General features: G+C 76.9%; 24 non-coding genes across 24 annotated transcripts; all 24 read right to left on the bottom strand.

Moving 5' to 3' along the window:
• Positions 1 to 154: 154 nt before the first annotated feature.
• LOC149745664 (5S ribosomal RNA) lies at positions 155 to 274 on the bottom strand. Its single transcript, XR_016390427.1, has one exon. It is a non-coding gene; the product is annotated as a 5S ribosomal RNA (ribosomal RNA).
• A 933-nt stretch (positions 275 to 1,207) lies between these two features.
• On the bottom strand, positions 1,208 to 1,327 carry LOC149745663 (5S ribosomal RNA). Its single transcript, XR_016390317.1, has one exon. It is a non-coding gene; the product is annotated as a 5S ribosomal RNA (ribosomal RNA).
• A 934-nt stretch (positions 1,328 to 2,261) lies between these two features.
• LOC149745662 (5S ribosomal RNA) lies at positions 2,262 to 2,380 on the bottom strand. The gene has a single exon (XR_016390090.1). It is a non-coding gene; the product is annotated as a 5S ribosomal RNA (ribosomal RNA).
• Positions 2,381 to 3,313: 933 nt separating this feature from the next.
• LOC149745661 (5S ribosomal RNA) lies at positions 3,314 to 3,432 on the bottom strand. Its single transcript, XR_016389702.1, has one exon. It is a non-coding gene; the product is annotated as a 5S ribosomal RNA (ribosomal RNA).
• A 932-nt stretch (positions 3,433 to 4,364) lies between these two features.
• Positions 4,365 to 4,483, bottom strand: LOC149745660 (5S ribosomal RNA). Its single transcript, XR_016390118.1, has one exon. It is a non-coding gene; the product is annotated as a 5S ribosomal RNA (ribosomal RNA).
• A 932-nt stretch (positions 4,484 to 5,415) lies between these two features.
• On the bottom strand, positions 5,416 to 5,535 carry LOC149745659 (5S ribosomal RNA). Its single transcript, XR_016390405.1, has one exon. It is a non-coding gene; the product is annotated as a 5S ribosomal RNA (ribosomal RNA).
• A 931-nt stretch (positions 5,536 to 6,466) lies between these two features.
• On the bottom strand, positions 6,467 to 6,585 carry LOC149745658 (5S ribosomal RNA). The gene has a single exon (XR_016390060.1). It is a non-coding gene; the product is annotated as a 5S ribosomal RNA (ribosomal RNA).
• Positions 6,586 to 7,519: 934 nt separating this feature from the next.
• LOC149745657 (5S ribosomal RNA) lies at positions 7,520 to 7,638 on the bottom strand. The gene has a single exon (XR_016389095.1). It is a non-coding gene; the product is annotated as a 5S ribosomal RNA (ribosomal RNA).
• Positions 7,639 to 8,572: 934 nt separating this feature from the next.
• On the bottom strand, positions 8,573 to 8,691 carry LOC149745656 (5S ribosomal RNA). Its single transcript, XR_016389094.1, has one exon. It is a non-coding gene; the product is annotated as a 5S ribosomal RNA (ribosomal RNA).
• A 934-nt stretch (positions 8,692 to 9,625) lies between these two features.
• On the bottom strand, positions 9,626 to 9,744 carry LOC149745655 (5S ribosomal RNA). The gene has a single exon (XR_016389092.1). It is a non-coding gene; the product is annotated as a 5S ribosomal RNA (ribosomal RNA).
• Positions 9,745 to 10,678: 934 nt separating this feature from the next.
• LOC149745654 (5S ribosomal RNA) lies at positions 10,679 to 10,797 on the bottom strand. The gene has a single exon (XR_016390248.1). It is a non-coding gene; the product is annotated as a 5S ribosomal RNA (ribosomal RNA).
• Positions 10,798 to 11,731: 934 nt separating this feature from the next.
• Positions 11,732 to 11,850, bottom strand: LOC149745653 (5S ribosomal RNA). Its single transcript, XR_016390049.1, has one exon. It is a non-coding gene; the product is annotated as a 5S ribosomal RNA (ribosomal RNA).
• Positions 11,851 to 12,784: 934 nt separating this feature from the next.
• Positions 12,785 to 12,903, bottom strand: LOC149745652 (5S ribosomal RNA). The gene has a single exon (XR_016390038.1). It is a non-coding gene; the product is annotated as a 5S ribosomal RNA (ribosomal RNA).
• Positions 12,904 to 13,837: 934 nt separating this feature from the next.
• Positions 13,838 to 13,956, bottom strand: LOC149745651 (5S ribosomal RNA). The gene has a single exon (XR_016390027.1). It is a non-coding gene; the product is annotated as a 5S ribosomal RNA (ribosomal RNA).
• Positions 13,957 to 14,890: 934 nt separating this feature from the next.
• LOC149745650 (5S ribosomal RNA) lies at positions 14,891 to 15,009 on the bottom strand. The gene has a single exon (XR_016389734.1). It is a non-coding gene; the product is annotated as a 5S ribosomal RNA (ribosomal RNA).
• A 933-nt stretch (positions 15,010 to 15,942) lies between these two features.
• On the bottom strand, positions 15,943 to 16,061 carry LOC149745649 (5S ribosomal RNA). The gene has a single exon (XR_016389836.1). It is a non-coding gene; the product is annotated as a 5S ribosomal RNA (ribosomal RNA).
• Positions 16,062 to 16,993: 932 nt separating this feature from the next.
• On the bottom strand, positions 16,994 to 17,112 carry LOC149745648 (5S ribosomal RNA). The gene has a single exon (XR_016389091.1). It is a non-coding gene; the product is annotated as a 5S ribosomal RNA (ribosomal RNA).
• Positions 17,113 to 18,044: 932 nt separating this feature from the next.
• Positions 18,045 to 18,163, bottom strand: LOC149745647 (5S ribosomal RNA). The gene has a single exon (XR_016389090.1). It is a non-coding gene; the product is annotated as a 5S ribosomal RNA (ribosomal RNA).
• A 934-nt stretch (positions 18,164 to 19,097) lies between these two features.
• Positions 19,098 to 19,216, bottom strand: LOC149745646 (5S ribosomal RNA). The gene has a single exon (XR_016389733.1). It is a non-coding gene; the product is annotated as a 5S ribosomal RNA (ribosomal RNA).
• Positions 19,217 to 20,149: 933 nt separating this feature from the next.
• On the bottom strand, positions 20,150 to 20,268 carry LOC149745645 (5S ribosomal RNA). Its single transcript, XR_016389835.1, has one exon. It is a non-coding gene; the product is annotated as a 5S ribosomal RNA (ribosomal RNA).
• Positions 20,269 to 21,201: 933 nt separating this feature from the next.
• LOC149745644 (5S ribosomal RNA) lies at positions 21,202 to 21,320 on the bottom strand. Its single transcript, XR_016389901.1, has one exon. It is a non-coding gene; the product is annotated as a 5S ribosomal RNA (ribosomal RNA).
• A 932-nt stretch (positions 21,321 to 22,252) lies between these two features.
• LOC149745643 (5S ribosomal RNA) lies at positions 22,253 to 22,371 on the bottom strand. Its single transcript, XR_016389089.1, has one exon. It is a non-coding gene; the product is annotated as a 5S ribosomal RNA (ribosomal RNA).
• Positions 22,372 to 23,303: 932 nt separating this feature from the next.
• On the bottom strand, positions 23,304 to 23,422 carry LOC149745642 (5S ribosomal RNA). The gene has a single exon (XR_016389088.1). It is a non-coding gene; the product is annotated as a 5S ribosomal RNA (ribosomal RNA).
• A 934-nt stretch (positions 23,423 to 24,356) lies between these two features.
• Positions 24,357 to 24,475, bottom strand: LOC149745641 (5S ribosomal RNA). Its single transcript, XR_016390222.1, has one exon. It is a non-coding gene; the product is annotated as a 5S ribosomal RNA (ribosomal RNA).
• Positions 24,476 to 25,154: the final 679 nt, after the last annotated feature.

Raw genomic sequence — 25,154 nt, 5'->3', positions numbered from 1 at the left:
GCCGCCCGGGCCGGCGGGGAGCGCCCCCTCCGGCGCTCGCGCCGTGGTGGGAGGGGCCTGAGGAGGAGGGGCCTGCAGCGGGGCCCCGGCGCGGGCGGAGCCGGCGGCCACCGCCCGCGGGAGAGTAAAGGAGAAGGCGGAGCGGGAGGCAAAAAGCCTACAGCACCCGGTATTCCCAGGCGTTCTCCCATCCAAGTACTAACCAGGCCCGACCCTGCTTAAGCTTCCGAGATCAGACGAGATCGGGCGCGTTCAGGGTGGTATGGCCGTAGACGGGGGCGGGGACGGCGGGCTGCTTCTTGAGGCCCACTTTCGCTGGCGCTTGCGCCTCACCGCCAGCCTGGCGGTCAGCCCGCCCCGGCTGGACCCCGTCGCCCGCCCAGGCAGGGGGAACGGAGGTCTCGGGTACTGGGCGGTGGCGGAGGCGGAGGGTTTGGCCACCCCCTCCCAGCCGAGGGCGGGCGTGACCCAGCGAACCCTTCGGCGCTTGGCGCCCCGCCCAAGATCCGGCCCGTCGCTCACAGGGACGTGGCCCCGGAGGCTTCAGGGCCCGGGGCCCGCGGTCCCTTGGGCATCGCCCCTGCCCGCCCACGCGGCGCTAGGCGCCGCCCAGCCGCAGCCCGGGCCGTCCCTCCTGCCCGACAGCAGCTGGCCCGAAGCCACTGGGAGCCACCATCGTGTCGCCACGGCCCCTCAGCCCCGGCGAGGCCACCCTTGCCCGCACACCACCCGCCCAGCTCAGGAGCCCGCCCCTGGCGGCCGGCAGGCCCGGGGAAGCGGCCCCTGCCCTCGATCCCGCTCCCGCACCCGGCCGTGGCGGCGACACGGCGGGGGGCGGGGCTTTTGCCGGAGGGAGCTGTGGAGGGACACACCCACCGGCACACAGGTGGCGGCCCCGGGGCGGGGCGCCGGTGGGGGCGGCCAGGTGCAGGTCGAGGAGCTCGCTGGCCGAAGGGACGGCAACCGGGCCCGCGGCGGAGCCTGGGTCCGGGCCAGGCACCCTGGGGGCGTCTGGGGTGCGGCTGCCTTCCAGGGCCGCCTTCTGGCCGCCTGGCGGGCCGGGCCGGCGGGGAGCGCCTCCTCCGGCGCTCGCGCCGTGGTGGGAGGGGCCTGAGGAGGAGGGGCCTGCAGCGGGGCCCCGGCGCGGGCGGAGCCGGCGGCCACCACTCGCGGGCGAGTAAAGGAGAAGGCGGAGCGGGAGGCAAAAAGCCTACAGCACCCGGTATTCCCAGGCGGTCTCCCATCCAAGTACTAACCAGGCCCGACCCTGCTTAAGCTTCCGAGATCAGACGAGATCGGGCGCGTTCAGGGTGGTATGGCCGTAGACGGGGGCGGGGACGGCGGGCTGCCTCTTGAGGCCCACTTTCGCTGGCGCTTGCGCCTCACCGCCAGCCTGGCGGTCAGCCCGCCCCGGCAGGACCCCGTCGCCCGCCCAGGCAGGGGGAACGGAGGTCTCGGGTACCGGGCGGTGGCGGAGGCGGAGGGTTTGGCCACCCCCTCCCAGCTGAGGGCGGGCGTGACCCAGCGAACCCTTCGGCGCCTGGCGCCCCGCCCAAGATCCCGCCCGTCGCTCACAGGGACATGGCCCCGGAGGCTTCAGGGCCCGGGGCACGCGGTCCCTTGGGCATCGCCCCTGCCCGCCCACGCGGCGCTAGGAGCCGCCCAGCCGCAGCCCGGGCCGGCCCTCCTGCCCGACAGCAGCTTGCCCGAAGCCACTGGGAGCAACCATCGTGTCGCCACGGCCCCTCAGCCCCGGCGAGGCCACCCTTGCCCGCACACCACCCGCCGGGCTCAGTAGCCCGCCCCTGGCGGCCGGCAGGCCCGGGGAAGCGGCCCCGGCCCTCGATCCCGCTCCCGCACCCGGCCGCGGCGGCGACACGGCGGGGGGCGGGGCTTTTGCCGGAGGGAGCTGTGGAGGGACACACCCACCGGCACACAGGTGGCGGCCCCGGGGCGGGGCGCCGGTGGGGGCGGCCAGGTGCAGGTCGAGGGGCTCGCTGGCCGAAGGCACGGCAACCGGGCCCGCGGCGGGGCCTGGGTCCGGGCCAGGCACCCCGGGGGCGTCTGGGGTGCGGCTGCCTTCCAGGGCCGCCTTCTGGCCGCCTGGCGGGCCGGGACGGCGGGGAGCGCCCCCTCCGGCGCGCGCGCCGTGGTGGGAGGGGCCTGAGGAGGCGGGGCTTGCAGCGGGGCCCCGGCGCGGGCGGAGCCGGCGGCCACCGCCCGCGGGCGAGTTAAAGGAGAAGGCGGAGCGGGAGGCAAAAAGCCTACAGCACCCGGTATTCCCAGGCGGTCTCCCATCCAAGTACTAACCAGGCCCGACCCTGCTTAGCTTCCGAGATCAGACGAGATCGGGCGCGTTCAGGGTGGTATGGCCGTACACGGGGGCGGGGACGGCGGGCTGCCTCTTGAGGCCCACTTTCGCTGGCGCTTGCGCCTCACCGCCAGCCTGGCGGTCAGCCCGCCCCGGCAGGACCCCGTCGCCCGCCCAGGCAGGGGGAACGGAGGTCTCGGGTACCGGGCGGTGGCGGAGGCGGAGGGTTTGGCCACCCCCTCCCAGCCGAGGGCGGGCGTGACCCAGCGAACACTTCGGCGCTTGGCGCCCCGCCAAGATCCCGCCCGTCGCTCACAGGGACGTGGCCCCGGAGGCTTCAGGGCCCGGGGCCCGCGGTCCCTTGGGCATCGCCCCTGCCCGCCCACGCGGCGCTAGGCGCCGCCCGGCCGCAGCCCGGGCCGGCCCTCCTGCCCGACAGCAGCTGGCCCGAAGCCACTGGGAGCCACCATCGTGTCGCCACGGCCCCTCAGCCCCGGCGAGGCCACCCTTGCCCGCACACCACCCGCCGAGCTCAGGAACCCGCCCATGGCGGCCGGCAGGCCCGGGGAAGCGGCCCCTGCCCTGGATCCCGCTCCCGCACCCGGCCGCGGCGGCGACACGGCGGGGGGCGGGGCTTTTGCCGGAGGGAGCTGTGGAGGGACACACCCACCGGCACACAGGTGGCGGCCCCGGGGCGGGGCGCCGGTGGGGGCGGCCAGGTGCAGGTCGAGGGGCTCGCTGGCCGAAGGGACGGCAACCGGGCCCGCGGCGGAGCCTGGGTCCGGGCCAGGCACCCCGGGGGCGTCTGGGGTGCGGCTGCCTTCCAGGGCCGCCTTCTGGCCGCCTGGCGGGCCGGGCCGGCGGGGAGCGCCCCTTCTGGCGCGCGCGCCGTGGTGCGAGGGCCCTGAGGAGGCGGGGCCTGCAGCGGAGCCCCGGCGCGGGCGGAGCCGGCGGCCAGCGCCCGCGGGCGAGTTCAAGGAGAAGGCGGAGCGGGAGGCAAAAAGCCTACAGCACCCGGTATTCACAGGCGGTCTCCCATCCAAGTACTAACCAGGCCCGACCCTGCTTAGCTTCCGAGATCAGACGAGATCGGGCGCGTTCAGGGTGGTATGGCCGTAGACGGGACGGGGACGGCGGGCTGCCTCTTGAGGCCCACTTTCGCTGGCGCTTGCGCCTCACCGCCAGCCTGGCGGTCAGCCCGCCCCGGCAGGACCCCGTCGCCCGCCCAGGCAGGGGGAACGGAGGTCTCGGGTACCGGGCGGTGGCGGAGGCGGAGGGTTTGGCCACCCCCTCCCAGCCGAGGGCGGGCGTGACCCAGCGAACCCTTCGGCGCTTGGCGCCCCGCCCAAGATCCGGCCCGTCGCTCACAGGGACGTGGCCCCGGAGGCTTCAGGGCCCGGGGCCCGCGGTCCCTTGGGCATCGCCCCTGCCCGACCACGCGGCGCTAGGCGCCGCCCGGCCGCATCCCGGGCCGGCCCTCCTGCCCGACAGCAGCTGGCCCGAAGCCACTGGGAGCCACCATCGTGTCGCCACGGCCCCACAGCCCCGGCGAGGCCACCCTTGCCCGCACACCACCCGCCGAGCTCAGGAGCCCGCCCCTGGCGGCCGGCAGGCCCGGGGAAGCGGCCCCTGCCCTCGATCCCGCTCCCGCACCCGGCCGCGGCGGCGACACGGCGGGGGCGGGGCTTTTGCCGGAGGGAGCTGTGGAGGGACACACCCACCGGCACACAGGTGGCGGCCCCGGGGCGGGGCGCCGGAGGGGGCGGCCAGGTGCAGGTCGACGGGCTCGCTGGCCGAAGGCACGGCACCCGGGCCCGCGGCGGAGCCTGGGTCCGGGCCAGGCACCCCGGGGGCGTCTGGGGTGCGGCTGCCTTCCAGGGCCGCCTTCTGGCCCCCTGGCGGGCCAGGCCGGCGGGGAGCGCCCCCTCCGGCGCGCGCGCCGTGGTGGGAGGGGCCTGAGGAGGCGGGGCCTGCAGCGGGGCCCCGGCGCGGGCGGAGCCGGCGGCCACCGCCCGCGGGCGAGTTAAAGGAGAAGGCGGAGCGGGAGGCAAAAAGCCTACAGCACCCCGTATTCCCAGGCGGTCTCCCATCCAAGTACTAACCAGGCCCGACCCTGCTTAGCTTCCGAGATCAGACGAGATCGGGCGCGTTCAGGGTGGTATGGCCGTAGACGGGACGGGGACGGCGGGCTGCCTCTTGAGGCCCACTTTCGCTGGCGCTTGCGCCTCACCGCCAGCCTGGCGGTCAGCCCGCCCCGGCAGGACCCCGTCGCCCGCCCAGGCAGGGGGAACGGAGGTCTCGGGTACCGGGCGGTGGCGGAGGCGGAGGATTTGGCCACCCCCTCCCAGCCGAGGGCGGGCGTGACCCAGCGAACCCTTCGGCGCTTGGCGCCCCGCCCAAGATCCGGCCCGTCGCTCACAGGGACGTGGCCCCGTAGGCTTCAGGGGCCGGGGCCCGCGGTCCCTTGGGCATCGCCCCTGACCGCCCACGCGGCGCTAGGCGCCGCCCGGCCGCAGCCCGGGCCGGCCCTCCTGCCCGACAGCAGCTGGCCCGAAGCCACTGGGAGCCACCATCGTGTCGCCACGGCCCCTCAGCCCCGGCGAGGCCACCCTTGCCCGCACACCACCCGCCGAGCTCAGGAGCCCGCCCCTGGCGGCCGGCAGGCCCGGGGAAGCGGCCCCTGCCCTCGATCCCGCTCCCGCACCCGGCCGCGGCGGCGACACGGCGGGGGCGGGGCTTTTGCCGGAGGGAGCTGTGGAGGGACACACCCACCGGCACACAGGTGGCGGCCCCGGGGCGGGGCGCCGGTGGGGGCGGCCAGGTGCAGGTCGAGGGGCTCGCTGGCCGAAGGGACGGCAACCGGGCCCGCGGCGGAGCCTGGGTCCGGGCCAGGCACCCCGGGGGCGTCTGGGGTGCGGCTGCCTTCCAGGGCCGCCTTCTGGCCGCCTGGCGGGCCGGGCCGGCGGGGAGCGCCCCCTCCGGCGCGCGCGCCGTGGTGGGAGGGGCCTGAGGAGGCGGGGCCTGCAGCGGGGCCCCGGCGCGGGCGGAGCCGGCGGCCACCACCCGCGGGCGAGTTAAAGGAGAAGGCGGAGCGGGAGGCAAAATGCCTACAGCACCCGGTATTCCCAGGCGGTCTCCCATCCAAGTACTAACCAGACCCGACCCTGCTTAAGCTTCCGAGATCAGACGAGATCGGGCGCGTTCAGGGTGGTATGGCCGTAGACGGGACGGGGACGGCGGGCTGCCTCTTGAGGCCCACTTTCGCTGGCGCTTGCGCCTCACCGCCAGCCTGGCGGTCAGCCCGCCCCGGCAGGACCCCGTCGCCCGCCCAGGCAGGGGGAACGGAGGTCTCGGGTACCGGGCGGTGGCGGAGGCGGAGGGTTTGGCCACCCCCTCCCAGCCGAGGGCAGGCGTGACCCAGCGAACCCTTCGGCGCTTGGCGCCCCGCCCTAGATCCGGCCCGTCGCTCACAGGGACGTGGCCCCGGAGGCTTCAGGGCCCGGGGCCCGCGGTGCCTTGGGCATCGCCCCTGCCCGCCCACGCGGCGCTAGGCGCCGCCCAGCCGCAGCCCGGGCCGGCCCTCCTGCCCGACAGCAGCTGGCCCGAAGCCACTGGGAGCCACCATCGTGTCGCCACGGCCCCTCAGCCCCGGCGAGGCCACCCTTGCCCGCACACCACCCGCCGAGCTCAGGAGCCCGCCCCTGGCGGCCGGCAGGCCCGGGGAAGCGGCCCCTGCCCTCGATCCCGCTCCCGCACCCGGCCGCGGCGGCGACACGGCGGGGGCGGGGCTTTTGCCGGAGGGAGCTGTGAGGGACACACCCACCGGCACACAGGTGGCGGCCCCGGGGCGGGGCGCCGGTGGGGGCGGCCAGGTGCAGGTCGAGGGGCTCACTGGCCGAAGGGACGGCAACCGGGCCCGCGGCGGAGCCTGGGTCCGGGCCAGGCACCCCGGGGGCGTCTGGGGTGCGGCTGCCTTCCAGGGCCGCCTTCTGGTCGCCTGGCGGGCCGGGCCGGCGGGGAGCGCCCCCTCCGGCGCGCGCGCCGTGGTGGGAGGGGCCTGAGGAGGCGGGGCCTGCAGCGGGGCCCCGGCGCGGGCGGAGCCGGCGGCCACCGCCCGCGGGCGAGTTAAAGGAGAAGGCGGAGCGGGAGGCAAAAAGCCTACAGCACCCGGTATTCCCAGGCGGTCTCCCATCCAAGTACTAACCAGGCCCGACCCTGCTTAGCTTCCGAGATCAGACGAGATCGGGCGCGTCCAGGGTGGTATGGCCGTAGACGGGGGCGGGGACGGCGGGCTGCCTCTTGAGGCCCACTTTCGCTGGCGCTTGCGCCTCACCGCCAGCCTGGCGGTCAGCCCGCCCCGGCAGGACCCCGTCGCCCGCCCAGGCAGGGGGAACGGAGGTCTCGGGTACCGGGCGGTGGCGGAGGCGGAGGGTTTGGCCACCCCCTCCCAGCCGAGGGCGGGCGTGACCCAGCGAACCCTTCGGCGCTTGGCGCCCCGCCCAAGATCCGGCCCGTCGCTCACAGGGACGTGGCCCCGGAGGCTTCAGGGCCCGGGGCCCGCGGTGCCTTGGGCATCGCCCCTGCCCGCCCACGCGGCGCTAGGCGCCGCCCAGCCGCAGCCCGGGCCGGCCCTCCTGCCCGACAGCAGCTGGCCCGAAGCCACTGGGAGCCACCATCGTGTCGCCACGGCCCCTCAGCCCCGGCGAGGCCACCCTTGCCCGCACACCACCCGCCGAGCTCAGGAGCCCGCCCCTGGCGGCCGGCAGGCCCGGGGAAGCGGCCCCTGCCCTCGATCCCGCTCCCGCACCCGGCCGCGGCGGCGACACGGCGGGGGGCGGGGCTTTTGCCGGAGGGAGCTGTGGAGGGACACACCCACCGGCACACAGGTGGCGGCCCCGGGGCGGGGCGCCGGTGGGGGCGGCCAGGTGCAGGTCGAGGGGCTCGCTGGCCGAAGGGACGGCAACCGGGCCCGCGGCGGAGCCTGGGTCCGGGCCAGGCACCCCGGGGTCGTCTGGGGTGCGGCTGCCTTCCAGGGCCGCCTTCTGGCCGCCTGGCGGGCCGGGCCGGCGGGGAGCGCCCCCTCCGGCGCGCGCGCCGTGGTGGGAGGGGCCTGAGGAGGCGGGGCCTGCAGCGGGGCCCCGGCGCGGGCGGAGCCGGCGGCCACCGCCCGCGGGCGAGTTAAAGGAGAAGGCGGAGCGGGAGGCAAAAAGCCTACAGCACCCGGTATTCCCAGGCGGTCTCCCATCCAAGTACTAACCAGGCCCGACCCTGCTTAGCTTCCGAGATCAGACGAGATCGGGCGCGTTCAGGGTGGTATGGCCGTAGACGGGGGCGGGGACGGCGGGCTGCCTCTTGAGGCCCACTTTCGCTGGCGCTTGCGCCTCATCGCCAGCCTGGCGGTCAGCCCGCCCCGGCAGGACCCCGTCGCCCGCCCAGGCAGGGGGAACGGAGGTCTCGGGTACCGGGCGGTGGCGGAGGCGGAGGGTTTGGCCACCCCCTCCCAGCCGAGGGCGGGCGTGACCCAGCGAACCCTTCGGCGCTTGGCGCCCCGCCCAAGATCCGGCCCGTCGCTCACAGGGACGTGGCCCCGGAGGCTTCAGGGCCCGGGGCCCGCGGTCCCTTGGGCATCGCCCCTGCCCGCCCACGCGGCGCTAGGCGCCGCCCAGCCGCAGCCCGGGCCGGCCCTCCTGCCCGACAGCAGCTGGCCCGAAGCCACTGGGAGCCACCATCGTGTCGCCACGGCCCCTCAGCCCCGGCGAGGCCACCCTTGCCCACACACCACCCGCCGAGCTCAGGAGCCCGCCCCTGGCGGCCGGCAGGCCCGGGGAAGCGGCCCCTGCCCTCGATCCCGCTCCCGCACCCGGCCGCGGCGGCGACACGGCGGGGGGCGGGGCTTTTGCCGGAGGGAGCTGTGGAGGGACACACCCACCGGCACACAGGTGGCGGCCCCGGGGCGGGGCGCCGGTGGGGGCGGCCAGGTGCAGGTCGAGGGGCTCGCTGGCCGAAGGGACGGCAACCGGGCCCGCGGCGGAGCCTGGGTCCGGGCCAGGCACCCCGGGGTCGTCTGGGGTGCGGCTGCCTTCCAGGGCCGCCTTCTGGCCGCCTGGCGGGCCGGGCCGGCGGGGAGCGCCCCCTCCGGCGCGCGCGCCGTGGTGGGAGGGGCCTGAGGAGGCGGGGCCTGCAGCGGGGCCCCGGCGCGGGCGGAGCCGGCGGCCACCGCCCGCGGGCGAGTTAAAGGAGAAGGCGGAGCGGGAGGCAAAAAGCCTACAGCACCCGGTATTCCCAGGCGGTCTCCCATCCAAGTACTAACCAGGCCCGACCCTGCTTAGCTTCCGAGATCAGACGAGATCGGGCGCGTTCAGGGTGGTATGGCCGTAGACGGGGGCGGGGACGGCGGGCTGCCTCTTGAGGCCCACTTTCGCTGGCGCTTGCGCCTCACCGCCAGCCTGGCGGTCAGCCCGCCCCGGCAGGACCCCGTCGCCCGCCCAGGCAGGGGGAACGGAGGTCTCGGGTACCGGGCGGTGGCGGAGGCGGAGGGTTTGGCCACCCCCTCCCAGCCGAGGGCGGGCGTGACCCAGCGAACCCTTCGGCGCTTGGCGCCCCGCCCAAGATCCGGCCCGTCGCTCACAGGGACGTGGCCCCGGAGGCTTCAGGGCCCGGGGCCCGCGGTCCCTTGGGCATCGCCCCTGCCCGCCCACGCGGCGCTAGGCGCCGCCCAGCCGCAGCCCGGGCCGGCCCTCCTGCCCGACAGCAGCTGGCCCGAAGCCACTGGGAGCCACCATCGTGTCGCCACGGCCCCTCAGCCCCGGCGAGGCCACCCTTGCCCGCACACCACCCGCCGGGCTCAGGAGCCCGCCCCTGGCGGCCGGCAGGCCCGGGGAAGCGGCCCCTGCCCTCGATCCCGCTCCCGCACCCGGCCGCGGCGGCGACACAGCGGGGGGCGGGGCTTTTGCCGGAGGGGGCTGTGGAGGGACACACCCACCGGCACACAGGTGGCGGCCCCGGGGCGGGGCGCCGGTGGGGGCGGCCAGGTGCAGGTCGAGGGGCTCGCTGGCCGAAGGGACGGCAACCGGGCCCGCGGCGGAGCCTGGGTCCGGGCCAGGCACCCCGGGGGCGTCTGGGGTGCGGCTGCCTTCCAGGGCCGCCTTCTGGTCGCCTGGCGGGCCGGGCCGGCGGGGAGCGCCCCCTCCGGCGCGCGCGCCGTGGTGGGAGGGGCCTGAGGAGGCGGGGCCTGCAGCGGGGCCCCGGCGCGGGCGGAGCCGGCGGCCACCGCCCGCGGGCGAGTTAAAGGAGAAGGCGGAGCGGGAGGCAAAAAGCCTACAGCACCCGGTATTCCCAGGCGGTCTCCCATCCAAGTACTAACCAGGCCCGACCCTGCTTAGCTTCCGAGATCAGACGAGATCGGGCGCGTTCAGGGTGGTATGGCCGTAGACGGGGGCGGGGACGGCGGGCTGCCTCGTGAGGCCCACTTTCGCTGGCGCTTGCGCCTCACCGCCAGCCTGGCGGTCAGCCCGCCCCGGCAGGACCCCGTCGCCCGCCCAGGCAGGGGGAACGGAGGTCTCGGGTACCGGGCGGTGGCGGAGGCGGAGGGTTTGGCCACCCCCTCCCAGCCGAGGTCGGGCGTGACCCAGCGAACCCTTCGGCGCTTGGCGCCCCGCCCAAGATCCGGCCCGTCGCTCACAGGGACGTGGCCCCGGAGGCTTCAGGGCCCGGGGCCCGCGGTGCCTTGGGCATCGCCCCTGCCCGCCCACGCGGCGCTAGGCGCCGCCCAGCCGCAGCCCGGGCCGGCCCTCCTGCCCGACAGCAGCTGGCCCGAAGCCACTGGGAGCCACCATCGTGTCGCCACGGCCCCTCAGCCCCGGCGAGGCCACCCTTGCCCGCACACCACCCGCCGAGCTCAGGAGCCCGCCCCTGGCGGCCGGCAGGCCCGGGGAAGCGGCCCCTGCCCTCGATCCCGCTCCCGCACCCGGCCGCGGCGGCGACACGGCGGGGGGCGGGGCTTTTGCCGGAGGGAGCTGTGGAGGGACACACCCACCGGCACACAGGTGGCGGCCCCGGGGCGGGGCGCCGGTGGGGGCGGCCAGGTGCAGGTCGAGGGGCTCGCTGGCCGAAGGGACGGCAACCGGGCCCGCGGCGGAGCCTGGGTCCGGGCCAGGCACCCCGGGGTCGTCTGGGGTGCGGCTGCCTTCCAGGGCCGCCTTCTGGCCGCCTGGCGGGCCGGGCCGGCGGGGAGCGCCCCCTCCGGCGCGCGCGCCGTGGTGGGAGGGGCCTGAGGAGGCGGGGCCTGCAGCGGGGCCCCGGCGCGGGCGGAGCCGGCGGCCACCGCCCGCGGGCGAGTTAAAGGAGAAGGCGGAGCGGGAGGCAAAAAGCCTACAACACCCGGTATTCCCAGGCGGTCTCCCATCCAAGTACTAACCAGGCCCGACCCTGCTTAGCTTCCGAGATCAGACGAGATCGGGCGCGTTCAGGGTGGTATGGCCGTACACGGGGGCGGGGACGGCGGGCTGCCTCTTGAGGCCCACTTTCGCTGGCGCTTGCGCCTCACCGCCAGCCTGGCGGTCAGCCCGCCCCGGCAGGACCCCTTCGCCCGCCCAGGCAGGGGGAACGGAGGTCTCGGGTACCGGGCGTTGGCGGAGGCGGAGGGTTTGGCCACCCCCTCCCAGCCGAGGGCGGGCGTGACCCAGCGAACCCTTCGGCGCTTGGCGCCCCGCCCAAGATCCGGCCCGTCGCTCACAGGGACGTGGCCCCGGAGGCTTCAGGGCCCGGGGCCCGCGGTCCCTTGGGCATCGCCCCTGCCCGCCCACGCGGCGCTAGGCGCCGCCCAGCCGCAGCCCGGGCCGGCCCTCCTGCCCGACAGCAGCTGGCCCGAAGCCACTGGGAGCCACCATCGTGTCGCCACGGCCCCTCAGCTCCGGCGAGGCCACCCTTGCCCGCACACCACCCGCCGAGCTCAGGAGCCCGCCCCTGGCGGCCGGCAGGCCCGGGAAAGCGGCCCCTGCCCTCGATCCCGCTCCCGCACCCGGCCGCGGCGGCGACACGGCGGGGGGCGGGGCTTTTGCCGGAGGGAGCTGTGGAGGGACACACCCACCGGCACACAGGTGGCGGCCCCGGGGCGGGGCGCCGGTGGGGGCGGCCAGGTGCAGGTCGAGGGGCTCGCTGGCCGAAGGGACGGCAACCGGGCCCACGGCGGAGCCTGGGTCCGGGCCAGGCACCCCGGGGTCGTCTGGGGTGCGGCTGACTTCCAGGGCCGCCTTCTGGCCGCCTGGCGGGCCGGGCCGGCGGGGAGCGCCCCCTCCGGCGCGCGCGCCGTGGTGGGAGGGGCCTGAGGAGGCGGGGCCTGCAGCGGGGCCCCGGCGCGGGCGGAGCCGGCGGCCACCGCCCGCGGGCGAGTTAAAGGAGAAGGCGGAGCGGGAGGCAAAAAGCCTACAGCACCCGGTATTCCCAGGCGGTCTCCCATCCAAGTACTAACCAGGCCCGACCCTGCTTAGCTTCCGAGATCAGACGAGATCGGGCGCGTCCAGGGTGGTATGGCCGTAGACGGGGGCGGGGACGGCGGGCTGCCTCTTGAGGCCCACTTTCGCTGGCGCTTGCGCCTCACCGCCAGCCTGGCGGTCAGCCCGCCCCGGCAGGACCCCGTCGCCCGCCCAGGCAGGGGGAACGGAGGTCTCGGGTACCGGGCGGTGGCGGAGGCGGAGGGTTTGGCCACCCCCTCCCAGCCGAGGGCGGGCGTGACCCAGCGAACCCTTCGGCGCTTGGCGCCCCGCCCAAGATCCGGCCCGTCGCTCACAGGGACGTGGCCCCGGAGGCTTCAGGGCCCGGGGCCCGCGGTCCCTTGGGCATCGCCCCTGCCCGCCCACGCGGCGCTAGGCGCCGCCCAGCCGCAGCCCGGGCCGGCCCTCCTGCCCGACAGCAGCTGGCCCGAAGCCACTGGGAGCCACCATCGTGTCGCCACGGCCCCTCAGCCCCGGCGAGGCCACCCTTGCCCGCACACCACCCGCCGAGCTCAGGAGCCCGCCCCTGGCGGCCGGCAGGCCCGGGGAAGCGGCCCCTGCCCTCGATCCCGCTCCCGCACCCGGCCGCGGCGGTGACACGGCTGGGGGCGGGGCTTTTGCCGGAGGGAGCTGTGGAGGGACACACCCACCGGCACACAGGTGGCGGCCGCGGGGCGGGGCGCCGGTGGGGGCGGCCAGGTGCAGGTCGAGGGGCTCGGTGGCCGAAGGGACGCTAACCGGGCCCGCGGCGGAGCCTGGGTCCGGGCCAGGCACCCCGGGGGCGTCTGGGGTGCGGCTGCCTTCCAGGGCCGCCTTCTGGTCGCCTGGCGGGCCGGGCCGGCGGGGAGCGCCCCCTCCGGCGCGCGCGCCGTGGTGGGAGGGGCCTGAGGAGGCGGGGCCTGCAGCGGGGCAACGGCGCGGGCGGAGCCGGCGGCCACCGCCCGCGGGCGAGTTAAAGGAGAAGGCGGAGCGGGAGGCAAAAAGCCTACAGCACCCGGTATTCCCAGGCGGTCTCCCATCCAAGTACTAACCAGGCCCGACCCTGCTTAGCTTCCGAGATCAGACGAGATCGGGCGCGTCCAGGGTGGTATGGCCGTAGACGGGGGCGGGGACGGCGGGCTGCCTCTTGAGGCCCACTTTCGCTGGCGCTTGCGCCTCACCGCCAGCCTGGCGGTCAGCCCGCCCCGGCAGGACCCCGTCGCCCGCCCAGGCAGGGGGAACGGAGGTCTCGGGTACCGGGCGGTGGCGGAGGCGGAGGGTTTGGCCACCCCCTCCCAGCCGAGGGCGGGCGTGACCCAGCGAACCCTTCGGCGCTTGGCGCCCCGCCCAAGATCCGGCCCGTCGCTCACAGGGACGTGGCCCCGGAGGCTTCAGGGCCCGGGGCCCGCGATGCCTTGGGCATCGCCCCTGCCCGCCCACGCGGCACTAGGCGCCGCCCAGCCGCAGCCCGGGCCGGCCCTCCTGCCCGACAGCAGCTGGCCTGAAGCCACTGGGAGCCACCATCGTGTCGCCACGGCCCCTCAGCCCCGGCGAGGCCACCCTTGCCCGCACACCACCCGCCGAGCTCAGGAGCCCGCCCCTGGCGGCCGGCAGGCCCGGGGAAGCGGCCCCTGCCCTCGATCCCGCTCCCGCACCCGGCCGCGGCGGCGACACGGCGGGGGGCGGGGCTTTTGCCGGAGGGAGCTGTGGAGGGACACACCCACCGGCACACAGGTGGCGGCCCCGGGGCGGGGCGCCGGTGGGGGCGGCCAGGTGCAGGTCGAGGGGCTCGCTGGCCGAAGGGACGGCAACCGGGCCCGCGGCGGAGCCTGGGTCCGGGCCAGGCACCCCGGGGTCGTCTGGGGTGCGGCTGCCTTCCAGGGCCGCCTTCTGGCCGCCTGGCGGGCCGGGCCGGCGGGGAGCGCCCCCTCCGGCGCGCGCGCCGTGGTGGGAGGGGCCTGAGGAGGCGGGGCCTGCAGCGGGGCCCCGGCGCGGGCGGAGCCGGCGGCCACCGCCCGCGGGCGAGTTAAAGGAGAAGGCGGAGCGGGAGGCAAAAAGCCTACAGCACCCGGTATTCCCAGGCGGTCTCCCATCCAAGTACTAACCAGGCCCGACCCTGCTTAGCTTCCGAGATCAGACGAGATCGGGCGCGTCCAGGGTGGTATGGCCGTAGACGGGGGCGGGGACGGCGGGCTGCCTCTTGAGGCCCACTTTCGCTGGCGCTTGCGCCTCACCGCCAGCCTGGCGGTCAGCCCGCCCCGGCAGGACCCCTTCGCCCGCCCAGGCAGGGGGAACGGAGGTCTCGGGTACCGGGCGGTGGCGGAGGCGGAGGGTTTGGCCACCCCCTCCCAGCCGAGGGCGGGCGTGACCCAGCGAACCCTTCGGCGCTTGGCGCCCCGCCCAAGATCCGGCCCGTCGCTCACAGGGACGTGGCCCCGGAGGCTTCAGGGCCCGGGGCCCGCGGTCCCTTGGGCATCGCCCCTGCCCGCCCACGCGGCGCTAGGCGCCGCCCAGCCGCAGCCCGGGCCGGCCCTCCTGCCCGACAGCAGCTGGCCCGAAGCCACTGGGAGCCACCATCGTGTCGCCACGGCCCCTCAGCTCCGGCGAGGCCACCCTTGCCCGCACACCACCCGCCGAGCTCAAGAGCCCGCCCCTGGCGTCCGGCAGGCCCGGGGAAGCGGCCCCTGCCCTCGATCCCGCTCCCGCACCCGGCAGCGGCGGCGACACGGCGGGGGGCGGGGCTTTTGCCGGAGGGAGCTGTGGAGGGACACACCCACCGGCACACAGGTGGCGGCCCCGGGGCGGGGCGCCGGTGGGGGCGGCCAGGTGCAGGTCGAGGGGCTCGCTGGCCGAAGGGACGGCAACCAGGCCCGCGGCGGAGCCTGGGTCCGGGCCAGGCACCCCGGGGTCGTCTGGGGTGCGGCTGCCTTCCAGGGCCGCCTTCTGGCCGCCTGGCGGGCCGGGCCGGCGGGGAGCGCCCCCTCCGGCGCGCGCGCCGTGGTGGGAGGGGCCTGAGGAGGCGGGGCCTGCAGCGGGGCCCCGGCGCGGGCGGAGCCGGCGGCCACCGCCCGCGGGCGAGTTAAAGGAGAAAGCGGAGCGGGAGGCAAAAAGCCTACAGCACCAGGTATTCCCAGGCGGTCTCCCATCCAAGTACTAACCAGGCCCGACCCTGCTTAGCTTCCGAGATCAGACGAGATCGGGCGCGTTCAGGGTAGTATGGCCGTAGACGGGGGCGGGGACGGCGGGCTGCCTCTTGAGGCCCACTTTCGCTGGCGCTTGCGCCTCACCGCCAGCCTGGCGGTCAGCCCGCCCCGGCAGGAACCCGTCGCCCGCCCAGGCAGGGGGAACGGAGGTCTCGGGTACCGGGCGGTGGCGGAGGCGGAGGGTTTGCCCACCCCCTCCCAGCCGAGGGCGGGCGTGACCCAGCGAACCCTTCGGCGCTTGGCGCCCCGCCAAGATCCCGCCCGTCGCTCACAGGGACGTGGCCCCGGAGGCTTCAGTGCCCGGGGCCCGCGGTCCCTTGGGCATCGCCCCTGCCCGCCCACGTGGCGCTAGGCGCCGCCCAGCCGCAACCCGGGCCGGCCTTCCTGCCCGACAGCAGCTGGCCCGAAGCCACTGGGAGCCACCATCGTGTCGCCACGGCCCCTCAGCCCCGGCGAGGCCACCCTTGCCCGCACACCACCTGCCGGGCTCAGGAGCCCGCCCCTGGTGGCCGGCAGGCCCGGGGAAGCGGCCCCTGCCCTCGATCCCGCTCCCGCACCCGGCCGCGGCGGCGACACGGCGGGGGGCGAGGCTTTTGCCGGGGGGAGCTGTGGAGGGACACACCCACCGGCACACAGGTGGAGGCACCGGGGCGGGGCGCCGGTGGGGGCGGCCAGGTGCAGGTCGAGGGGCTCGCTGGCGGAAGGCACGGCAATCGGGCCCGCGGCGGAGCCTGGGTCCGGGCCAGGCACCCCGGGGGCGTCTGGGGTGCGGCTGCCTTCCAGGGCCGCCTTCTGGCCGCCTGGCGGGCCGGGCCGGCGGGGAGCGCCCCCTCCGGCGCGCGCGCCGTGGTGGGAGGGGCCTGAGGAGGCGGGGCCTGCAGCGGGGCCCCGGCGCGGGCGGAGCCGGCGGCCACCGCCCGCGGGCGAGTTAAAGGAGAAGGCGGAGCGGGAGGCAAAAAGCCTACAGCACCCGGTATTCCCAGGCGGTCTCCCATCCAAGTACTAACCAGGCCCGACCCTGCTTAGCTTCCGAGATCAGACGAGATCGGGCGCGTTCAGGGTAGTATGGCCGTAGACGGGGGCGGGGACGGCGGGCTGCCTCTTGAGGCCCACTTTCGCTGGCGCTTGCGCCTCACCGCCAGCCTGGCGGTCAGCCCGCCCCGGCAGGACCCCGTCGCCCGCCCAGGCAGGGGGAACGGAGGTCTCGGGTACCGGGCGGTGGCGGAGGCGGAGGGTTTGGCCACCCCCTCCCAGCCGAGGGCGGGCGTGACCCAGCGAATCCTTCGGCGCTTGGCGCCCCGCCAAGATCCCGCCCGTCGCTCACAGGGACGTGGCCCCGGAGGCTTCAGTGCCCGGGGCCCGCGGTCCCTTGGGCATCGCCCCTGCCCGCCCACGCGGCGCTAGGCGCCGCCCAGCCGCAGCCCGGGCCGGCCCTCCTGCCAGACAGCAGCTGGCCCGAAGCCACTGGGAGCCACCATCGTGTCGCCACGGCCCCTCAGCCCCGGCGAGGCCACCCTTGCCCGCACACCACCCGCCGAGCTCAGGAGCCCGCCCCTGGCGGCCGGCAGGCCCGGGGAAGCGGCCCCTGCCCTCGATCCCGCTCCCGCACACGGCCGCGGCGGCGACACGGCGGGGGCTGGGCTTTTGCCAGAGGGAGCTGTGGAGGGACACACCCACCGGCACACAGGTGGCGGCCCCGGGGCGGGGCGCCGGTGGGGGCGGCCAGGTGCAGGTCGACGGGCTCGCTGGCCGAAGGCACGGCAACCGGGCCCGCGGCGGAGCCTGGGTCCGGGCCAGGCACCCCGGGGGCGTCTGGGGTGCGGCTGCCTTCCAGGGCCGCCTTCTGGCCCCCTGGCGGGCCGGGCCGGCGGGGAGCGCCCCCTCCGGCGCGCGCGCCGTGGTGGGAGGGGACTGAGGAGGCGGGGCCTGCAGCGGGGCCCCGGCGCGGGCGGAGCCGGCGGCCACCGCCCGAGGGCGAGTTAAAGGAGAAGGCGGAGCGGGAGGCAAAAAGCCTACAGCACCCGGTATTCCCAGGCGGTCTCCCATCCAAGTACTAACCAGGCCCGACCCTGCTTAGCTTCCGAGATCAGACGAGATCGGGCGCGTTCAGGGTGGTATGGCCGTAGACGGGACGGGGACGGCGGGCTGCCTCTTGAGGCCCACTTTCGCTGGCGCTTGCGCCTCACAGCCAGCCTGGCGGTCAGCCCGCCCCGGCAGGACCCCGTCGCCCGCCCAGGCAGGGGGAACGGAGGTCTCGGGTACCGGGCGGTGGCGGAGGCGGAGGGTTTGGCCACCCCCTCCCAGCCGAGGGCGGGCGTGACCCAGCGAACCCTTCGGCGCTTGGCGCCCCGCCCAAGATCCGGCCCGTCGCTCACAGGGACGTGGCCCCGGAGGCTTCAGGGCCCGGGGCCCGCGGTCCCTTGGGCATCGCCCCTGCCCGCCCACGCGGCGCTAGGCGCCGCCCAGCCGCAGCCCGGGGCGGCCCTCCTGCCCGACAGCAGCTGGCCCGAAACCACTGGGAGCCACCATCGTGTCGCCACGGCCCCTCAGCCCCGGCGAGGCCACCCTTGCCCGCACACCACCCGCCGAGCTCAGGAGCCCGCCCCTGGCGGCCGGCAGGCCCGGGGAAGAGGCCCCTGCCCTCGATCCCGCTCCCGCACCCGGCCGCGGCGGCGACACGGCGGGGGGCGGGGCTTTTGCCGGAGGGAGCTGTGGAGGGACACACCCACCGGCACACAGGTGGCGGCCCCGGGGCGGGGCCCCGGAGGGGGCGGCCAGGTGCAGGTCGAGGGGCTCGCTGGCCGAAGGGACGGCAACCGGGCCCGCGGCGGAGCCTGGGTCCGGGCCAGGCACCCTGGGGGCGTCTGGGGTGCGGCTGCCTTCCAGGGCCGCCTTCTGGCCGCCTGGCGGGCCGGGCCGGCGGGGAGCGCCCCCTCCGGCGCGTGCGCCGTGGTGGGAGGGGCCTGAGGAGGAGGGGCCTGCAGCGGGGCCCCGGCGCGGGCGGAGCCGGCGGCCACCGCCCGCGGGCGAGTAAAGGAGAAGGCGGAGCGGGAGGCAAAAAGCCTACAGCACCCGGTATTCCCAGGCGGTCTCCCATCCAAGTACTAACCAGGCCCGACCCTGCTTAGCTTCCGAGATCAGACGAGATCGGGCGCGTTCAGGGTGGTATGGCCGTAGACGGGGGCGGGGACGGCGGGCTGCCTCTTGAGGCCCACTTTCGCTGGCGCTTGCGCCTCACCGCCAGCCTGGCGGTCAGCCCGCCCCGGCAGGACCACGTCGCCCGCCCAGGCAGGGGGAACGGAGGTCTCGGGTACCGGGCGGTGGCGGAGGCGGAGGGTTTGGCCACCCCCTCCCAGCCGAGGGCGGGCGTGACCCAGCGAACCCTTCGGCGCTTGGCGCCCCGCCCAAGATCCGGCCCGTCGCTCACAGGGACGTGGCCCCGGAGGCTTCAGGGCCCGGGGCCCGCGGTCCCTTGGGCATCGCCCCTGCCCGCCCACGCGGCGCTAGGCGCCGCCCAGCCGCAGCCCGGGCCGGCCCTCCTGCCCGACAGCAGCTGGCCCGAAGCCACTGGGAGCCACCATCGTGTCGCCACGGCCCCTCAGCTCCGGCGAGGCCACCCTTGCCCGCACACCACCCGCCGAGCTCAAGAGCCCGCCCCTGGCGTCCGGCAGGCCCGGGGAAGCGGCCCCTGCCCTCGATCCCGCTCCCGCACCCGGCAGCGGCGGCGACACGGCGGGGGGCGGGGCTTTTGCCGGAGGGAGCTGTGGAGGGACACACCCACCGGCACACAGGTGGCGGCCCCGGGGCGGGGCGCCGGTGGGGGCGGCCAGGTGCAGGTCGAGGGGCTCGCTGGCCGAAGGGACGGCAACCAGGCCCGCGGCGGAGCCTGGGTCCGGGCCAGGCACCCCGGGGTCGTCTGGGGTGCGGCTGCCTTCCAGGGCCGCCTTCTGGCCGCCTGGCGGGCCGGGCCGGCGGGGAGCGCCCCCTCCGGCGCGCGCGCCGTGGTGGGAGGGGCCTGAGGAGGCGGGGCCTGCAGCGGGGCCCCGGCGCGGGCGGAGCCGGCGGCCACCGCCCGCGGGCGAGTTAAAGGAGAAAGCGGAGCGGGAGGCAAAAAGCCTACAGCACCAGGTATTCCCAGGCGGTCTCCCATCCAAGTACTAACCAGGCCCGACCCTGCTTAGCTTCCGAGATCAGACGAGATCGGGCGCGTTCAGGGTAGTATGGCCGTAGACGGGGGCGGGGACGGCGGGCTGCCTCTTGAGGCCCACTTTCGCTGGCGCTTGCGCCTCACCGCCAGCCTGGCGGTCAGCCCGCCCCGGCAGGAACCCGTCGCCCGCCCAGGCAGGGGGAACGGAGGTCTCGGGTACCGGGCGGTGGCGGAGGCGGAGGGTTTGCCCACCCCCTCCCAGCCGAGGGCGGGCGTGACCCAGCGAACCCTTCGGCGCTTGGCGCCCCGCCAAGATCCCGCCCGTCGCTCACAGGGACGTGGCCCCGGAGGCTTCAGTGCCCGGGGCCCGCGGTCCCTTGGGCATCGCCCCTGCCCGCCCACGTGGCGCTAGGCGCCGCCCAGCCGCAACCCGGGCCGGCCTTCCTGCCCGACAGCAGCTGGCCCGAAGCCACTGGGAGCCACCATCGTGTCGCCACGGCCCCTCAGCCCCGGCGAGGCCACCCTTGCCCGCACACCACCTGCCGGGCTCAGGAGCCCGCCCCTGGCGGCCGGCAGGCCCGGGGAAGCGGCCCCTGCCCTCGATCCCGCTCCCGCACCCGGCCGCGGCGGCGACACGGCGGGGGGCGAGGCTTTTGCCGGGGGGAGCTGTGGAGGGACACACCCACCGGCACACAGGTGGAGGCACCGGGGCGGGGCGCCGGTGGGGGCGGCCAGGTGCAGGTCGAGGGGCTCGCTGGCGGAAGGCACGGCAATCGGGCCCGCGGCGGAGCCTGGGTCCGGGCCAGGCACCCCGGGGGCGTCTGGGGTGCGGCTGCCTTCCAGGGCCGCCTTCTGGCCGCCTGGCGGGCCGGGCCGGCGGGGAGCGCCCCCTCCGGCGCGCGCGCCGTGGTGCGAGGGGCCTGAGGAGGCGGGGCCTGCAGCGGGGCCCCGGCGCGGGCGGAGCCGGCGGCCACCGCCCGCGGGCGAGTTAAAGGAGAAGGCGGAGCGGGAGGCAAAAAGCCTACAGCACCCGGTATTCCCAGGCGGTCTCCCATCCAAGTACTAACCAGGCCCGACCCTGCTTAGCTTCCGAGATCAGACGAGATCGGGCGCGTTCAGGGTAGTATGGCCGTAGACGGGGGCGGGGACGGCGGGCTGCCTCTTGAGGCCCACTTTCGCTGGCGCTTGCGCCTCACCGCCAGCCTGGCGGTCAGCCCGCCCCGGCAGGACCCCGTCGCCCGCCCAGGCAGGGGGAACGGAGGTCTCGGGTACCGGGCGGTGGCGGAGGCGGAGGGTTTGGCCACCCCCTCCCAGCCGAGGGCGGGCGTGACCCAGCGAATCCTTCGGCGCTTGGCGCCCCGCCAAGATCCCGCCCGTCGCTCACAGGGACGTGGCCCCGGAGGCTTCAGTGCCCGGGGCCCGCGGTCCCTTGGGCATCGCCCCTGCCCGCCCACGCGGCGCTAGGCGCCGCCCAGCCGCAGCCCGGGCCGGCCCTCCTGCCAGACAGCAGCTGGCCCGAAGCCACTGGGAGCCACCATCGTGTCGCCACGGCCCCTCAGCCCCGGCGAGGCCACCCTTGCCCGCACACCACCCGCCGAGCTCAGGAGCCCGCCCCTGGCGGCCGGCAGGCCCGGGGAAGCGGCCCCTGCCCTCGATCCCGCTCCCGCACCCGGCCGCGGCGGCGACACGGCGGGGGGCGGGGCTTTTGCCGGAGGGAGCTGTGGAGGGACACACCCACCGGCACACAGGTGGCGGCCCCGGGGCGGGGCGCCGGTGGGGGCGGCCAGGTGCAGGTCGAGGGGCTCGCTGGCCGAAGGGACGGCAACCGGGCCCGCGGCGGAGCCTGGGTCCGGGCCAGGCACCCCGGGGGCGTCTGGGGTGCGGCTGCCTTCCAGGGCCGCCTTCTGGCCGCCAGGCGGGCCGGGCCGGCGGGGAGCGCACCCTCCGGCGCGCGCGCCGTGGTGGGAGGGGCCTGAGGAGGCGGGGCCTGCAGCGGGGGCCCGGCGCGGGCGGAGCCGGCGGCCACCGCCCGCGGGCGAGTTAAAGGAGAAGGCGGAGCGGGAGGCAAAATGCCTACAACACCCGGTATTCCCAGGCGGTCTCCCATCCAAGTACTAACCAGGCCCGACCCTGCTTAGCTTCCGAGATCAGACGAGATCGGGCGCGTTCAGGGTGGTATGGCCGTAGACGGGACGGGGACGGCGGGCTGCCTCTTGAGGCCCACTTTCGCTGGCGCTTGCGCCTCACCGCCAGCCTGGCGGTCAGCCCGCCCCGGCAGGACCCCGTCGCCCGCCCAGGCAGGGGGAACGGAGGTCTCGGGTACCGGGCGGTGGCGGAGGCGGAGGGTTTGGCCACCCCCTCCCAGCCGAGGGCGGGCGTGACCCAGCGAACCCTTCGGCGCTTGGCGCCCCGCCCAAGTTCCGGCCCGTCGCTCACAGGGACGTGGCCCCGGAGGCTTCAGGGCCCGGGGTCCGCGGTCCCTTGGGCATCGCCCCTGCCCGACCACGCGGCGCTAGGCGCCGCCCGGCCGCATCCCGGGCCGGCCCTCCTGCCCGACAGCAGCTGGCCCGAAGCCACTGGGAGCCACCATCGTGTCGCCACGGCCCCACAGCCCCGGCGAGGCCACCCTTGCCCGCACACCACCCGCCGAGCTCAGGAGCCCGCCCCTGGCGGCCGGCAGGCCCGGGGAAGCGGCCCCTGCCCTCGATCCCGCTCCCGCACACGGCCGCGGCGGCGACACGGCGGGGGCTGGGCTTTTGCCAGAGGGAGCTGTGGAGGGACACACCCACCGGCACACAGGTGGCGGCCCCGGGGCGGGGCGCCGGTGGGGGCGGCCAGGTGCAGGTCGACGGGCTCGCTGGCCGAAGGCACGGCAACCGGGCCCGCGGCGGAGCCTGGGTCCGGGCCAGGCACCCCGGGGGCGTCTGGGGTGCGGCTGCCTTCCAGGGCCGCCTTCTGGCCCCCTGGCGGGCCGGGCCGGCGGGGAGCGCCCCCTCCGGCGCGCGCGCCGTGGTGGGAGGGGACTGAGGAGGCGGGGCCTGCAGCGGGGCCCCGGCGCGGGCGGAGCCGGCGGCCACCGCCCGAGGGCGAGTTAAAGGAGAAGGCGGAGCGGGAGGCAAAAAGCCTACAGCACCCGGTATTCCCAGGCGGTCTCCCATCCAAGTACTAACCAGGCCCGACCCTGCTTAGCTTCCGAGATCAGACGAGATCGGGCGCGTTCAGGGTGGTATGGCCGTAGACGGGACGGGGACGGCGGGCTGCCTCTTGAGGCCCACTTTCGCTGGCGCTTGCGCCTCACAGCCAGCCTGGCGGTCAGCCCGCCCCGGCAGGACCCCGTCGCCCGCCCAGGCAGGGGGAACGGAGGTCTCGGGTACCGGGCGGTGGCGGAGGCGGAGGGTTTGGCCACCCCCTCCCAGCCGAGGGCGGGCGTGACCCAGCGAACCCTTCGGCGCTTGGCGCCCCGCCCAAGATCCGGCCCGTCGCTCACAGGGACGTGGCCCCGGAGGCTTCAGGGCCCGGGGCCCGCGGTCCCTTGGGCATCGCCCCTGCCCGCCCACGCGGCGCTAGGCGCCGCCCAGCCGCAGCCCGGGGCGGCCCTCCTGCCCGACAGCAGCTGGCCCGAAACCACTGGGAGCCACCATCGTGTCGCCACGGCCCCTCAGCCCCGGCGAGGCCACCCTTGCCCGCACACCACCCGCCGAGCTCAGGAGCCCGCCCCTGGCGGCCGGCAGGCCCGGGGAAGAGGCCCCTGCCCTCGATCCCGCTCCCGCACCCGGCCGCGGCGGCGACACGGCGGGGGGCGGGGCTTTTGCCGGAGGGAGCTGTGGAGGGACACACCCACCGGCACACAGGTGGCGGCCCCGGGGCGGGGCCCCGGAGGGGGCGGCCAGGTGCAGGTCGAGGGGCTCGCTGGCCGAAGGGACGGCAACCGGGCCCGCGGCGGAGCCTGGGTCCGGGCCAGGCACCCTGGGGGCGTCTGGGGTGCGGCTGCCTTCCAGGGCCGCCTTCTGGCCGCCTGGCGGGCCGGGCCGGCGGGGAGCGCCCCCTCCGGCGCGTGCGCCGTGGTGGGAGGGGCCTGAGGAGGAGGGGCCTGCAGCGGGGCCCCGGCGCGGGCGGAGCCGGCGGCCACCGCCCGCGGGCGAGTAAAGGAGAAGGCGGAGCGGGAGGCAAAAAGCCTACAGCACCCGGTATTCCCAGGCGGTCTCCCATCCAAGTACTAACCAGGCCCGACCCTGCTTAGCTTCCGAGATCAGACGAGATCGGGCGCGTTCAGGGTGGTATGGCCGTAGACGGGGGCGGGGACGGCGGGCTGCCTCTTGAGGCCCACTTTCGCTGGCGCTTGCGCCTCACCGCCAGCCTGGCGGTCAGCCCGCCCCGGCAGGACCACGTCGCCCGCCCAGGCAGGGGGAACGGAGGTCTCGGGTACCGGGCGGTGGCGGAGGCGGAGGGTTTGGCCACCCCCTCCCAGCCGAGGGCGGGCGTGACCCAGCGAACCCTTCCGCGCTTGGCGCCCCGCCCAAGATCCGGCCCGTCGCTCACATGGACGTGGCCCCGGAGGCTTCAGGGCCCGGAGCCCGCGGTCCCTTGGGCATCGCACCTGCCCGCCCACGCGGCGCTAGGCGCCGCCCAGCCGCAGCCCGGGCCGGCCCTCCTGCCCGACAGCAGCTGGCCCGAAGCCACTAGGAGCCACCATCGTGTCGCCACGGCCCCTCAGCCCCGGCGAGGCCACCCTTGCCCGCACACCACCCGCCGAGATCAGGAGCCCGCCCCTGGCGGCCGGCAGGCCCGGGGAAGCGGCCCCTGCCCTCGATCCCGCTCCCGCACCCGGCAGCGGCGGCGACACGGCGGGGGGCGGGGCTTTTGCCGGAGGGAGCTGTGGAGGGACACACCCACCGGCACACAGGTGGCGGCCCCGTGGCGGGGCGCCGGTGGGGGCGGCCAGGTGCAGGTCGACGGGCTCGCTGGCCGAAGGGACGGCAACCGGGCCCGCGGCGGAGCCTGGGTCCGGGCCAGGCACCCCGGGGGCGTCTGGGGTGCGGCTGCCTTCCAGGGCCGCCTTCTGGCCGCCAGGCGGGCCGGGCCGGCGGGGAGCGCACCCTCCGGCGCGCGCGCCGTGGTGGGAGGGGCCTGAGGAGGCGGGGCCTGCAGCGGGGCCCCGGCGCGGGCGGAGCCGGCGGCCACCGCCCGCGGGCGAGTTAAAGGAGAAGGCGGAGCGGGAGGCAAAATGCCTACAACACCCGGTATTCCCAGGCGGTCTCCCATCCAAGTACTAACCAGGCCCGACCCTGCTTAGCTTCCGAGATCAGACGAGATCGGGCGCGTTCAGGGTAGTATGGCCGTAGACGGGGGCGGGGACGGCGGGCTGCCTCTTGAGGCCCACTTTCGCTGGCGCTTGCGCCTCACCGCCAGCCTGGCGGTCAGCCCGCCCCGGCAGGACCCCGTCGCCCGCCCAGCCAGGGGGAACGGAGGTCTCGGGTACCGGGCGGTGGCGGAGGCGGAGGGTTTGGCCACCCCCTCCCAGCCGAGGGCGGCGTGACCCAGCGAACCCTTCGGCGCTTGGCGCCCCGCCAAGATCCCGCCCGTCGCTCACAGGGACGTGGCCCCGGAGGCTTCAGTGCCCGGGGCCCGCGGTCCCTTGGGCATCGCCCCTGCCCGCCCACGCGGCGCTAGGCGCCGCCCAGCCGCAGCCCGGGCCGGCCCTCCTGCCCGACAGCAGCTGGCCCGAAGCCACTGGGAGCCACCATCGTGTCGCCACGGCCCCTCAGCCCCGGCGAGGCCACCCTTGCCCGCACACCACCCGCCGAGCTCAGGAGCCCGCCCCTGGCGGCCGGCAGGCCCGGGGAAGCGGCCCCTGCCCTCGATCCCGCTCCCGCACCCGGCCGCGGCGGCGACACGGCGGGGGGCGGGGCTTTTGCCGGAGGGAGCTGTGGAGGGACACACCCACCGGCACACAGGTGGCGGCCCCGGGGCGGGGCGCCGGTGGGGGCGGCCAGGTGCAGGTCGAGGGGCTCGCTGGCGGAAGG

Source organism: Delphinapterus leucas, chromosome 19, assembly GCF_059928025.1.
Source record: "Delphinapterus leucas isolate spDelLeu-1000000601 "Yukka" chromosome 19, BTC_Dleu_Yukka2, whole genome shotgun sequence".
NCBI lineage: Eukaryota > Metazoa > Chordata > Mammalia > Artiodactyla > Monodontidae > Delphinapterus > Delphinapterus leucas.
The sequence above is the reverse complement of the archived record's forward strand: the minus strand, read 5'-3'. Positions and strand labels throughout refer to the sequence as shown.